The sequence below is a fragment of the Myotis daubentonii genome, chromosome 1 (genome assembly GCF_963259705.1).
Source record: "Myotis daubentonii chromosome 1, mMyoDau2.1, whole genome shotgun sequence".
Lineage (NCBI taxonomy): Eukaryota > Metazoa > Chordata > Mammalia > Chiroptera > Vespertilionidae > Myotis > Myotis daubentonii.
The window spans coordinates 78,632,804-78,646,672 of record NC_081840.1 but is presented as its reverse complement, the minus strand read 5'-3'; positions in this window follow the sequence as shown (position 1 = coordinate 78,646,672).

Here is a 13,869-nt window from a genome sequence, read left to right as displayed (position 1 = left end):
AGAGACTGGAACCCTACTCTGTGCCATGCTTGGCACATACGGGGCCTTCTGCCACGCAGCTGCCTTAGGTGTAAACTGCTTCCCCCTACCCTGCAGCCCAGGCTGCACATGGGCCTGTTCCCTCCACAGGTGCTTTCTCCCAGGGTTTTCCCTTCTCCTTTGGCAGTGCCTTTTGTGCTGTCGTTAATTCAGCAACTACCATGTGTAAAACAATGAAGAGTGCCCTGGGAGTGTCTCTGATAAGAACGTGAAACTTGAATCTTTTGTTAATTGTGCCTGGAGAGCTACATCTGCTATGGGCACAAATCTCTCCTGTGAGCCCCTTCTGTTTATCCTCCAACTGAGGGCTTTCTTCCACCCCTCACAGCTGCACTCTGGGTGGATTTCCTACGTATGAAGCTGTACAGGACACATGCCCTGCCAGACAAAGGTCTTCTCTAGAACCAAGAATCACTGGATTGACTTTGGGTCAGGACTGGCAACCTAGTCTCAGTCTGCACACGAATGAAAGCAATCAGGGCCAGGGCTGAGCAGAATCGCGTAGGGGGTACCGGGGTCTTCTTTAACTCCTCCCCGCCTCCCCTCCAAACAGAGCCCTTTCTTTCCTGGCGAGCTCAGGCCGGACCTGATCAGAGCAAGGACAAAGCTGGAGGGCCTCACAGCCAGTTCCCGTGCCCTTCCCTGGTAGGTAATGGAGAAGAGAGTCCCTGTGTGGCCTTGGGTCCAGAAAGAATGAAACTCTGAAGTAGCTGAGTCAGGACAGGGTCCTGAGCCACCACCAACCCTGCAGAGGCAGGAGCAGGTCCCTCCTTCCTCTTCCCGAGCTTGGAGATGCCAGCCTTGAGGATTCCCACGGGGTCTATGGCTCCGTGTCCAGCCTCCTGCCCCAGAGCCCCAGGCAGAGACCTGGGGACTAGGCACAACCAGCCAAAGGCTCAGAGCGGCCACAGAGGCTGGGGCGAGGCCCTTGGCCCAGAAACGGTGACAGAGAGCCCGTGGAGCTCCCTGACCTAGAGAAAAGGGCGGAAAGGGAGGCCAGGCCCAAGAACAACTGGGCCAGTCCTGGTGGCACTCACTCTGCCAGGCTCTCTCCCATTGTGCAATTTAATTCTAATAACCCGTGAGGCACGACTATGCCAGATTCAACAGATAAGAAACTGAGTCGGGGAGGTTATGCAACTTTCTCAAAGACACACAGACTACCGACTCTGGAGCCTGGGCAGACGCCCATGCTGCCAGGGAAGGGCCCCCTGCAGCCTCTTCAAGGCCGCGGCCACTGGTGTGGAGCCTGTGGACAAACCCGGGCCTAAGCCACCACGGTGAGGAGATGGTTACTGGAGAGCTGAATGTCAAGTGATTTCACCCCCCTCTTCGGGGGCCCCCGGCCTTCTCCCTTCCCATCCGAAGGTCTATCTGATAGTAGTATTAACGAACATGAGTTTATTTCCAAGGGAGAGTGGGCTCAGCCCAGCTTGGGCTACCAGAGGCCTCTTTCCCACAACTGCTGGAGGCTTATCCCAGCCTCTAGGGCAGTGGTTCTCAACCTTCCTAACGCCGCGATCTTGTTGTGGCCCCCAATTTCATCATTACAAATAGAACATAATTAAAGCATAGTGATTAATCACAAAACAACATGTAATTATATATGTGTTTTCCGATGGTCTTAGGCGACCCCTGTGAAAGGGTCGTTCGGCCCTCAAAGGGGTGCTGACCCACAGGTTGAGAACCGCTGCTCTAGGGCTTCGGGCATCTTTTTCCCCCTCCCACCAACATTTCCTCTCCTTCCCCCACCTCTGGAGCCTAGCATAAGGGACAGCCCTCAGCTCCCACCACAGTCCTGTAGTGCCCACACACACCATCTTCCTTCTCCCTGCCTGTCGCCTCCTCTCCAGGCTAGTGATTTGGATGGAGTAGCTTAAGATTTGAATTTTAGAACAAATGCAGAAACCCAATGCTCTGGTAGTCCAGTGGGGCCTGAAAAGGGGCTAGCAGCCCCAGGGTCATGTGGCAGTCTTCAGCTTCTTATTGCTCCTTGTCAGGCTTTGCCAGAACTGTCCTAGGCCCTGAGTCTACGTGCTGCTTAAACAGTGATCAAGAGCCCTGGCCAGTGAGGCTAAATGGTTAGAGCGTTTCCCCCACCCCCCACCCCCCCGCCCCCCCACAGGAGGGTCTCAGGTTCAATTCCAGGTCAAGGGCATGTACCTGGGTTGCAGGTTTGAGCCCCAGCCCGTGTCAGGGTACATGCGGGAGGCAACCAATCAGTGTGCCTCTCTCACATCCATGTTTTTCTCTCTCTCTCCCTCCCTTCCTCCCTTCCATTTTCTCTAAAAGTCTGGGGGAAAATATCCTTGGGTGAGGTTAACAACAGCAAAAAAGTGATCCAGAAACCAGAGAGAATGGAGGGGGGTGAGGGGGGAGTGTGTTCAAGGGTTACCTAATGAAGACACGAGCCCAGAAACCAAATCTGACCTGAGGGCAAGGACCAGTGGTGTGTCTGTAATAAAGGTGAAACTGTCGGTCTTCCCCAAGTTTTTCAGAGGTCTCCTGAATAGAGGCCCATCCCATTGCCACCAACCCTGAAAACCACCCTTCCTGTCAACAGCCTGAGGTCACCACTGTCACACGTGTCTGAAGTCCAGCAAGAGAAATGAGTTACTTGGCCTTCGAATGTAATTTAGCTAATGCTTGAGTCATTACAGATGAAACAGCAGCTGCTGGATGTGGTATGTGTGTCCCAACATTCATGAGTCCCTACACGGAGCTTTCTGCTTACAACAGGATCACGATACCCCCTCATTCCTACCCAAGACTTTATTCTGGTGGGGAGAGGCACTAGGATCACCACAAAATATCTGTGCAATACAAGTCAACTTTCCCCCTTTTCTTGTAGCTTATCAGCACAAGGGTCTCAGTGGTAGGCGAGGTGAAAGGAAAACCATCTCCAAGGATGGGATTCTGACCTTAGACATATACCCGGGAGATGAATGCCAGTCACTCTGAACACATTCAGGGCCGCTCCTGCCTGAGCATATGCTGGCCCCAACCAGGCAGGGACCCGCCAAGATCCCAGTGATCAGGAGGTCAGCACAAGAGGGGGCTCTCCATAGGGAACCCGGGGCAGGATCCTCAGTCACTATTTGTTCAGGAGCACAAAGCCAGGGTCAGACCTGGAAGTGTGAAGGCGCACCCCTTCCCCTGCCCCCAGCAACAAGGATCACAGCAAGGCCAGCAGCCACATCGCCTTGAAGCCAAGCTAGCAAATGACAGCCATTGCTCCACCCATCCTCTGGGTAGGACCAGGACAGCCCCAGAATTGAGGGCAGAGGAGAAGGTGGAATGGTGCTGTTTGGCAGATATTCCTGACAGGGTGATAGATCCACAAGGAAAGGGAGCTGGGAGGCTGGGACAAGTCTTTCCTGGTGGGGAGAAAGCTATGGTTGTGATTTGGGTGCATAGAGAGAGGCTGGCTTCCCACCTCACCCAGCTCACCCTCTCCAAAGACAGGGTTCAGGGAATCTCCATGGAGGAGTCTGTATTGAGGCAATATGTGCAGTGGTTTAAAAAAAAAAAAATACAGGCTTAGGGACCAAATGAATTGCTCTAAAGACATAACTCTTCACTTAGTAGCTGTGTGGCCTCGGGCAGTGGTTCTCAAAGTGTGGTCCGTGGTCCAGTAGCAGCAGCCTTGCCTGGGAATTTACAGAAACGCGAATTCCTGGGCCCCAGCCCAGACTTCAGAGTCTCACTCTGGAGGTGAGGTCCTGCACAGGATGTTGGACCAGCTCTCCAGGTGACTCGCCAGTGTGCTAAAGTGTGAGAACCACTAATCTGGGACATTGGCACCAACCATTTCAGTGCACAGTGTTCCCATCTGTAAAATGCAGACAATGATGCTTACCTCATAGGGCTATTGTGAGGATTAAGAGAGACACTGCAGCTAGCCAGTGTGATTCAGTGGTTGAGCGTCGACGCATGAGCCAGAAGGTCACTGTTCTATTCAGGGTCAGGGCACCTGCCCAGGTTTGGGGCTCAATCCCCAGTAGAAAGCATGTAGGAGGCAGCTGTTTGATGATTCTCTCTCATCATTGATGTTTCTATCTCTCTCTCCCTTTTTCTTCCTCTCTGAAATCAACAAAAACATTTTTTTAAAAGAGGGAGAGAGAGAGAGAGAGAGAGAGAGAGAGAGAGAGAGACTGCAAATACAGAACTTAGCACAGGGTTTGGTGCATAGTAAGCCTTCATTGAAGGTCAGTTATTACTGTTATATCCCATTTAATCTGTAAAACAAAAGATCCAGGACCTAGTGTTGCCCTCTTCCGGGGTCACCTAGTCAGTGTCGTTTTTGAAGTAACCAAGTGTCGACAGGTAGATACCAGGTACGCCTGCCCCTGCGGGGACAGGGGGTGCTCACCGTGTAGCCAGGTGGGGGGGGGAGGGGTGGTTCCAGGAGGTACCACGGTTCAGGCCTCAGCTGGGAACTGCCAGCTGTGTGAATGTGTCAGGTTAAAGCTAAGATTTAAGGTCTTAAGTCTAAGGCCTTAGGTTCTCCTCGTCCCCAGCAACCCATGCTTTTTATTTTTTAAAAAAAAATATTTTTATTGATTTCAGAGAGGAAGGGAGAGGGAGAGAGATAGAAACATCAATGATGAGAGAGAGTCATGGATCGGCTGCCTCTTGCACACCCCTCACTGCGGATCGAGCCCGCAACCCAGGCATGTGCCCTAGACTGGAATCAAACCTGGGACCCTTCAGTCCGCAGGCTGACGCTCTATCCACCAAGCCAAACTGGCTAGGGACCCATGCCTTTTATTAAAACAACTGAGGCAAGGCAGAGATATACACATCAAAGGGTCAGGGTTTCAGTACAGAGTCCATTGTCAGAATGGGGGAATTAGCCTACAGCTGTTCAGGTGTTTGGCCAGTAGGAGGCAATAACATGTAGATTAAGAGGCCTTTTAGCTGTCTGGCAGACAAGAAATAATCCCTTTTCAGGTTTGGGGAAAATGCCTTCAGCCATTCCCATTTGCAGCCCTGCTGTCATGCTGGAATTGGTCTCCAGCATTGGCACATGGGATCTTTGTCCCCAGACACTCACCCTAGGTGTTTGTGGAAGGAAGGCAGTGTGGACTGGAGTCACCAGAGGAGAGACAGGGGTGGAAACAGTTGGGGAGGGTGGCTGATGGGATACCTGGGCTGAGTCTTGGTCCACCCCTATATCGCAGTGGCCAATTTTTCTGAGAGGCACAAGCCCCTCCCACAGCAGAAGTCTGGGGAAAGGAAATACCCTGCTCTCCCCTGCCCCCCACCATACACCTCATCCCACCCTGCTTCTTGATCCATGCTAAGGACACAGCAGTCTCAGGGAGAGTCAGTGGCTGGCTTGGGGGCAGGTACATTCCACTACATCCCAGGAACCTGGCTGGAACTTCTCTCTCAAGGGAGAACTTCCATTTTGAATGATAGCCTTGCTGGATAGAGTAGTCTTGGTTTCAAGTCCTTGATTTTCATTGCTTTAAATACCTCATGCCAATCCCTTCTGGCCTGTAATGTTTCTGTTGAGAAATCAGCTAACAGTCTTATGGGAGCTCCCTTGTAGGTAACTGAATGTCTCTCTCTTGCTGTCCTTAAGATTCTCTCTTTGTCTTTAATGTTTGCCATTTTTAATTATGATATGTCTTGGGGTGGGTCTCTTTGTGTTCATCTTGATTGGGACTCTCTGTGCTTCCTGAACTTATGTGACTTTTTCCTTCACTAGGTTAGGGAAGTTTTCTGTCATTATTTCTTCAAACAGGTTCTCTTTTTCTTGCTCACTTTCTCCTGTTGTTGGGAGGGGCCTGTGCCTTTCAGGAAAATAGGCCACAGTGATAGTGGGTGGAGCATGACTCAGCACAGGTATCCCATTAGCCACTCTCCCCAATCTCTTCTACCCCTGTCTCTCTTCAGGTGACTCCAATCCACACTGCCTGCCGTCCACAGACAACTAGGGTGTCTGGGGACAAAAATCCTGTGCGCCAGCCCTTTAAAAAAAGTGACTTTGTCTCTGGGAGTTTCAGCTCTCTGGCTGCTAGAAGCCCCACCACTTGTTGGTGCGTGGGTGGCTGTTGCTGGCTCTGGCTGTCCCTGCTGCGGTGCCCCACCTGGTGTCTAGGCCTTTCTCCTCTCTGGGGGAACACTCCTCATCCTTGGCCCACTGGTCCTGAGAGCTGGGCCAGGGCCTCTCGTGACCCTGCCCTTCCTACCAATCTCAAGGTGTTTTCTGCCCTTCCTTGTTTAAAAATCTCCTCTTCAGTCAGTCTGCAGCTGGTATTTCAGGATGAATATTTCCCAATTTAGTTCAGTTTCCATTAGATTCCGGGAGGAGGTGGAAGAAAGATCCACTTACTCTGCACCATCTTCCAGTCCTCCCGAACTCCAGTCAGGGCTCTCTTGGTAAAAAAGAATCACTTCTGTATTCCAAGGAGAAAGGAAATTAGCAGCTTACATGATGATTGGGAGGGTTGGGGAAGTAATATGGAAACTGCTGCTAGTTCATGAAATCAGACCTTTAATTGGCACACTCTAACCCAAAGCCATATAGGAAACTGGTGCTGGGAAACGAAGCCCCAGACCTGTGTACAGTGCAGAGGACGGTGGAGAAAGAGGAGGATGATACCAAATTGACAGACAATCTAGTACAAACAAATTTAGCCAAATACCCATATCAAGGGTGAAAGGCACGAGGATGCCATCAGAGCCCATGGCTCTCCCTGTGTTAGGAAAGAACCTCGTGGGCGCCTTGAGCAGAGTCCCTAGGGCAAATCAAGCCCAGGCAGATGTGGTGGCTTAATATTTTGGCTACTTCCATTTCCTTCTCAAATTGTCAAATGGCCTGGAAGTCTCAGATATGGATCTGACATGCACACATCATTCCGAAATTCTGGTGACTCAGGCTGTCTTTCCCTCAGCCTGCTCATGCCCTCAAGCATCACTTGGCTCCTCAAAGCTCAGGCCCCAAAGAGCAAGATCCAAAAGAGAAAGGAGTTTCCTCCCTTGCCTATGTCCTCCCTGGGGCACCCATTTGCAGGGCCCAGAGCCTCCCTGATAATTGTCGCGAATATCCAATGCTATCTGCTTTCAGTGACATGGAGGGGTATGGTCTGAACCTATGGCCCCATAGGACAGCCACATCATTGTGCAAAAAAATGACAATTCAGCATTTAAGTCATAAGCATACACAATAGCGGGGGTCATTTTGTTACACTCCCAGAAGTCTAACAGGGGAGGTGGTGATATAATAAGTGCAGGAGAAAAAGCGGGTTTAGAGGAGGAAGGTGAATTCAGTTGGACACGCTGACTTTAAGCTGTCTGCAGGATAGCCAGGGAGAGGCAGCCAACAGGGCCCTGGAGCCAGGATTCTGTTTGTTCTTCTTGTTGAGAGTACACAAAATCAGCAGCTGCAAGCTCCCTAGCCCTTCCCAGATTCCCTCTTGTTTCTCCAGGTGTTTCATGCACTGAGGGTCATACTGCTACAGTCATCTCTCCAAGAGCCTGCAGACCTGTCTCCCTCATTTCCTCTGCCACATCAGTCATAACTGTTTACCAATAGTCTGCCTGCTCTAGGCCGAGGTACTGCGTGTGCTGCCTTGGTCATCACAGAGCAGTCACTTGATAAATATTTGTTGAATTGAATTGATAGGAAAGGCTAAAGTTGTTTAGGTTTTTACACCTTAACGTGTTTCCAAATCAGATTTGAGGAGCAGCTGGTCAGGGCCAGGCTGAGCCAAAAGCAAGAAGAGACCATTTATGCCTCTTTGTGCGGCCACATCCAAATCCACCAGCTCACGAACCCTAATTCATCAGCTCACTGCTGTGATGTGGAGAGAATAATCCAGACTAGAGGAGGACATTCTGGTCAATTCTAGAAGCGTGGAGTTCTGGCTTAGAAGGAAGCAACTCACTCCTCTCCTCCCCAGCCTTACACATGGACTTGGTTGTGCTTGTCTAAGACAAAGCGTGCTTAGTAATCTTCGCCCCCTGCTTCCCTTCTAATATGGTTAGAGGGTGCAAAAGCATTGGCCACCTGGTACCTGCCCCTTCTGGAGGTCTGAAAATCACAGGATGGAGCTGAGCAGGATAGACCCTGAGGGTTGTACCTTTACTTTGTCATGTAGAGAATCCAACCCCAATCCCGCACCAGTTATAGTGCTGTGTCTTGGTGGTAGAATCAGCACTCCAGGCAAAGCTAATATTCTAATGCTTTATTAAAGGGCAAGGCAGCAAAAGTGAAGAATAGAGAGTGCGGCAGGGAGAACAAGCAAATTCAAAGGGGCCAGTTACAGGCCTGTCCACAGCCTCACAAGAAACACTGCCAGGTGAGAAGGAATGGGGCCCAGGGCAAAAAGTGGAAGTGTTGGCTTTACATAGGAGCACTGACAATTTATTCACTATAACAGAAGGAAAAACAGAGCTGGGACCCTATGTAGGGGTCCATAATATTTTTTAGATTGCTTCTATAGTTTCTGTACAATTGGAAGCAAGATCATCAGCGAACCATGAGAAAGTGGGAGAGGTTGCGAGTTTGAGGGAAAATGAGGCATTATGAAATCATGGTCTATAAGAATACAAGAAAGTGAATCAACTAGGGAAGTGAAGCGGGATGGAAAGAGGACAGCACTGAAGAGACTCCTAAGGTTACTGTCCATGAACTTAAAGGAAGGTCCTTTACCATTGTTGTCCACAAGAGAATATCATTCCCTTGTCTTACCATTTTTGTACCATTATTCCTACTTCAACTTTTTCTCTAACAAATATCATTTGCTGATGTGCTGTTGGGGAGTTAATGGAGAGTTATACTTATGCAGGGTTGGGGTTTTTCCCAAAAACTTCAAGAGAGAACGAGAAGAGCAAGGGAACAACTACACATACAGAGAAGTGACTGTAAGATGGAATGTAGATTCTAAGCCAGGTAAGATAGAAGCTGAGGATGGGGGGGGGGGGGGACATGAAAAATTGGCAGGTCAATGGATAGTAGTTTCCATTATGGTTGAGAAATGATTGAATCGGGCTATGGGAGGAAGTGTGGTACAAGTTTAGTGAAAGAGTGGGATGCTTGTCATCAATATATCAGGGAATGCTGTTATTGGTAAAGCGTGATCTCAGGCAAGAATCTGGGAGTGGGTGGGTTGGTGGAAGGAGAAGAAGGATCACTGGATTGAGGAGATCAGGAACTAAGAAAATCATCTCTCTGGATATTAAAATTTCTAATAATTAAGACAGGAGTAGTACTGAGAAGAAAGGCAAATAAGCCAGTGCTAAAATCTTCAAGAAATAAGGAGTTATAAGCTGGAGGTCAGATGACACCAAAAAGTAGGGTGACACCAGCAGACTACGAAAAAAGACTGGTGTTCACAATATGCAAATAATCCTTAATAATCAATAAGAAACAGACAAACAATTCCATAAACAGAATTAACAGGCAATTTATAAAAGAGGACCCATCAGACTTGTAAAGAGAACCAACCTCACTGGTAAGCAAAAAAACGCAAAGTAATATGAGATGCTATTTTAAAGGTATCAGAACGACAAATATGAAAATGTCTGGGAGCATAAATATTAGGAATGAGGTGGAGGAACAGGAGCTCTCATACGAGTATAAATTGGTACAATGGCTTTGGAAAACAAATTTGGCAATGTATAGTCGAGATCAAGATATGTGTGCTCCCCCTATGTTCATAGCAGCACAATTCACCATAGCTAAGATCTGGAAACAGCCTAAGTGCCCATCAGTAGATGAGTGGATTAGAAAACTGTGGTACATCTACACGATGGAATACTATGCTGCTGTAAAAAGGAAGGAACTCTTATCATTTGCAACAGCATGGATGGAACTGGAGAGCATTATGCTAAGTGAAATAAGCCAGCCAATGAAGGAAAAATACCACATGATCTCACTCATTCATGGATAATAGAGACCATTATAAACTTATGAACAAAAATAGATACAGAGGCAGAGCTGCCTCGAACAGACTGTCAAACTACAGCAGGAAGGCCGGGGAGGGTGGGAGTGCAGGAGGGGGGTGGGTAAGAGATCAACGAAAGGACTTGTATACATGCATATAAGCATAACCAATGGACATAAGACACTGGGGGGTAGGGGAGGCCAGGGGATTGTCAAGGGCGTGGGGAAAAAAAGGAGACATATGTAATACTCTTTGTACTACTTTAAGCAATAAAAAAAAAAAGATATGTGTGCTCTTTGATCCAGCTTCCCCCTTCCAATATAAACTCTAGAGAGAAGCTCACACATGTGTGGTGCAAGGAGATGGGCATGAGGATGTTTGTGACAGCATTACATGTGCTAGGTTATAAACAACCCAAATGTCCATTAACAGGACATGGATAAGTAAATTGTGTATATGTATACAATGAGGATGCTCTGTCCTGTGCAGTGAAAGTGAATGAACTATCAATGCATGTGTGAGGTTCAATTCCAAAAACATAAAGTGGATGAACACCAGTGAGTTGTAGAATTATATTACCACTTTTGGTAAAGCTTAAAAGCAAGCAAAACAATGTGTACTATTTATGAATGCATGTATAGTAAAAATGCAAAAACATGCCCGGCCAGTGTGGCTCAGTGGTTGAGCATCAACCTATGAACCAGGAGGAGGTCATGGTTCGATTCCTGATCAGGGCACATGCCTGGAGTTTCTGGCTTGATCCCCAGTAGGAGGCATGCAGGAGGCAGCCAATCAATGAGATCAATGATTCTCTCTCATCATTGATGTTTCTCCCTCTTCCTTTCTCTCTGAAATATATATATATGTTTTAAAAGCACATACAAGAATGATGCACACAACTTTTGAACAGTGGCCACCTCTGGGGAGTGTGGAGAGAGGGCAACAGGGTCTTGAAGAAGCAAAGTCTTCTCTTTGATTTGCAATGTTGTTGTTTTTCTGAGGTCTTGACCCCGCCCTGGGCCCCCAATTTATTAGTGAAATCCTGGTAACCCAGGCCCTCCCCTGTTTAGAAGAATCTCCCCTGTTCTCCACCCTCACTCCATTACTCTCTCAAGCAGAGGCCTCTCTCTTTCTTCCCTCTTCTTGACTGAGTTTGCAGTTTTACAAAAAACCAGAAGAGCATTTGCCTTTAAACTGCTTTTGGCCTTCCCTCTTGCAAAAATATCCCAGGAAAGGAATTACAAAAGACCTAGATACAAAGGACCTGTGTAGAGTAGGGTGGGATGAGGTTGTGTGGAGGCTGATAAATGATATGGTGAGCAAAAAACATTGGTACATATAATAAATTAACATCTCAAAAAACAATCCTGGTGCATAAACATGGCCTAATATTTTTATACTAGAGGCCCGGTGCAAGAAATTCGTGCACGGTGTGAGGGACTTCTCAGCCCAGCCTGCACCCTCTCCAATCCTGGACCCCTCAGGGGTTGTCTGACTGCCAGTTTAGGCCCAATCCCCAGGATCGGACCTAAACCGGCAGTCGAACATCCTTATCACAATCCTGGACCACTGGCTCCTAATCCCTTACCTGCCTGCCTGCCTTGTCACCCCTATCTGGTCCCCCTGCCAGCCTGGTTGCCCCTAACTGCCCCCTGCTGCTGGCCAGGTCGCCCCCAACTGCCCCCCCCTGCCAGCCTGGTTACGCCTAACTGCCCCCTCCAGCTGGCCTGGTCACCCTTTACTGACCCCTCCCCCCGCCTGCCTGATCACCCCCAATTGTCCCCCTCTGCTGGCCTGGTTTCCCCAACTGCCCCTCTGCCAGCCTAATCACCCCTCACTGCCCCCCTGCCAGCCTGGTCACCCCCAACTGCACCCCCTGGCCAGCCTGGTTGCCCCTAACTTTTCCCCCCACTGGCCTGGTCACCTCTTACTGCCCCCCCTGCCAGTCTGGTTGCTCCCAACTGCCCCCCTCTGCCAGCCTGGTTGCCCCCAACTGCCTCCCCCACTGGCCTTGTCACCCCACACAGCCTGCTTGTTCAGTCATTTGGTTGTTCCCCACTAACCCCCCTGCCGGCCTAGTTATAGGCAGCCATCTTTGTGAGGGCATGATGGTCAATTTGCATGTTACCTCTTTATTATATAGGATTTTCCCACCAGGACCCATTTTTATTTAGATAACTTCTTTCGTTTCAATTTCTTATTAGATAACGATAGCCCCGGTGCATGAAATTCATGCACTGGGGGGAATGTCCCTTGGCCCAGCCTGCACCCTCTAGAATCTGGGACCCCATGGGGGATGTCCCACAGGGATTGGGCCTAAACTTGCAGTCATACATCCCTCTCACAATCCAGGTCTGCTGGCTCCCAACTGCTCACCTGCCTGCCTGCCTGCCTGATCACTCCCTAACCACTCCCCTGCCAACCTGATCTCACCCCCAACTGCCCTCCCCTGCCAGAATGATCTCACCCCAATGACCCTCCCCTGCCGGCTTGATCTCACCCCTAACTAGCCTCCCCTGCTGGCCTGATTGCACCTAACTGCCTCTGCCTGCCTCATCACCCCTAACTGCCCACTCCTGTCAGCCTGATCTCACCCCCAACAGCCCTCCCCTGCCAGCCTGATCGCCCCTAATGGCCTCTACCTGGGCCCCCACCAAGATGGCTTTGTCTGGAAGGAAGTCAGATGTTCGTAAGATGGCTGGTTGAACTCATCTAATTAGCGTATTACCCTTTTATTAGTATAGATAGATTATATTGAATAGGATTGCTTAAATGGAGGGGGGAAAGCCTTTTTCAGCAGGAGGAGATGCTCTTGGCAGACAAAAACACATAATCCCTATATCTGGACTGATAGCCAGCCATATGAACTATATTGCCAAAGCAGTCCCAGATTAGGTTCTGATTGGTCGGTTTCTATGCCAGTCAGCAGCTCTGGGCCTATCTCTGGGCTTGATCAAAGAGGCAGGACTGATCAGCAGCCCCTGCGGAGGCCAGAGAGAAACAGAGGCGGGGCTGCTGGTGAAGCTGGGAAACGGAGAGGCAATGGCTGATCAATAGCTGCGACAGAGGCTGTGGATCAGACCCTGCCTCTCTCTCTGAAGGCCTCTTTCCAGGCCTGATCAGCAGCCCCCTTGGCAGTCACTGACATCTGATGTTTGGTTGAGCCTGTGGTCCTTAGGGACCCTGGCTCTTTATATATACAGACTAGTGTCCTGGTGCACAAAATTCGTGCATGGGGGGTGTCCCTCAGTCCAGCCTGCACCCTCTGCAATCTGGGACCCCTCGGGGGATGTCCAACTGCCAGTTTAGGCCTGATACCTGTGGGATTGGACCTAAACTGGCAGTCAGACATCCCTCTTGCAATCCAGGACCACTAGCTCCTAACCACTCACCTGCCCCTACCTGCCTGATTGCCCCTAACCACTCTGCCTGCTGGCCTGCTGGCCCTCACCTACCTTCCCCCACTGGCCTGCTTGCCCCCAACTGGCCCCATCTGCTGGCCTGCTCACCCCCAACTGCCCTCCCCTCCTGTCCTGATGCCCCCTAACTGCCTTGGCCCCGCCACCATGGCTTTGTCCAAAAGGTCTCCCAAAAGGTCTCCCAGTCTAATTAGCATATTACCCTTTTATTAGTATAGATAGAGGCCTGGTGCATGGGTAAGGGCTGGCTGCTCTGCCCAGAAGGGGGTCCCAGATCAGGGTGGGGGTCCCCTTGGGGGGCGGGGCCGGCCTGGGAGAGGGGCTGGTGCAGTTTGCAGGTCAGCAACACTCCCATTGGGGTTGGGGTCCCTGCTGGGGGGCGTGGCCAGCCTGGGTGAGGGGCTGAGGGCCGTTTTCAGGCTGGCTACACACCCTCGGGGTGGGGGTCTCCACTGGGGGAGCATGGCTGGGCTGCGTGAGGGGCTGATGACTATTTGTAGGCTGGCCATGCC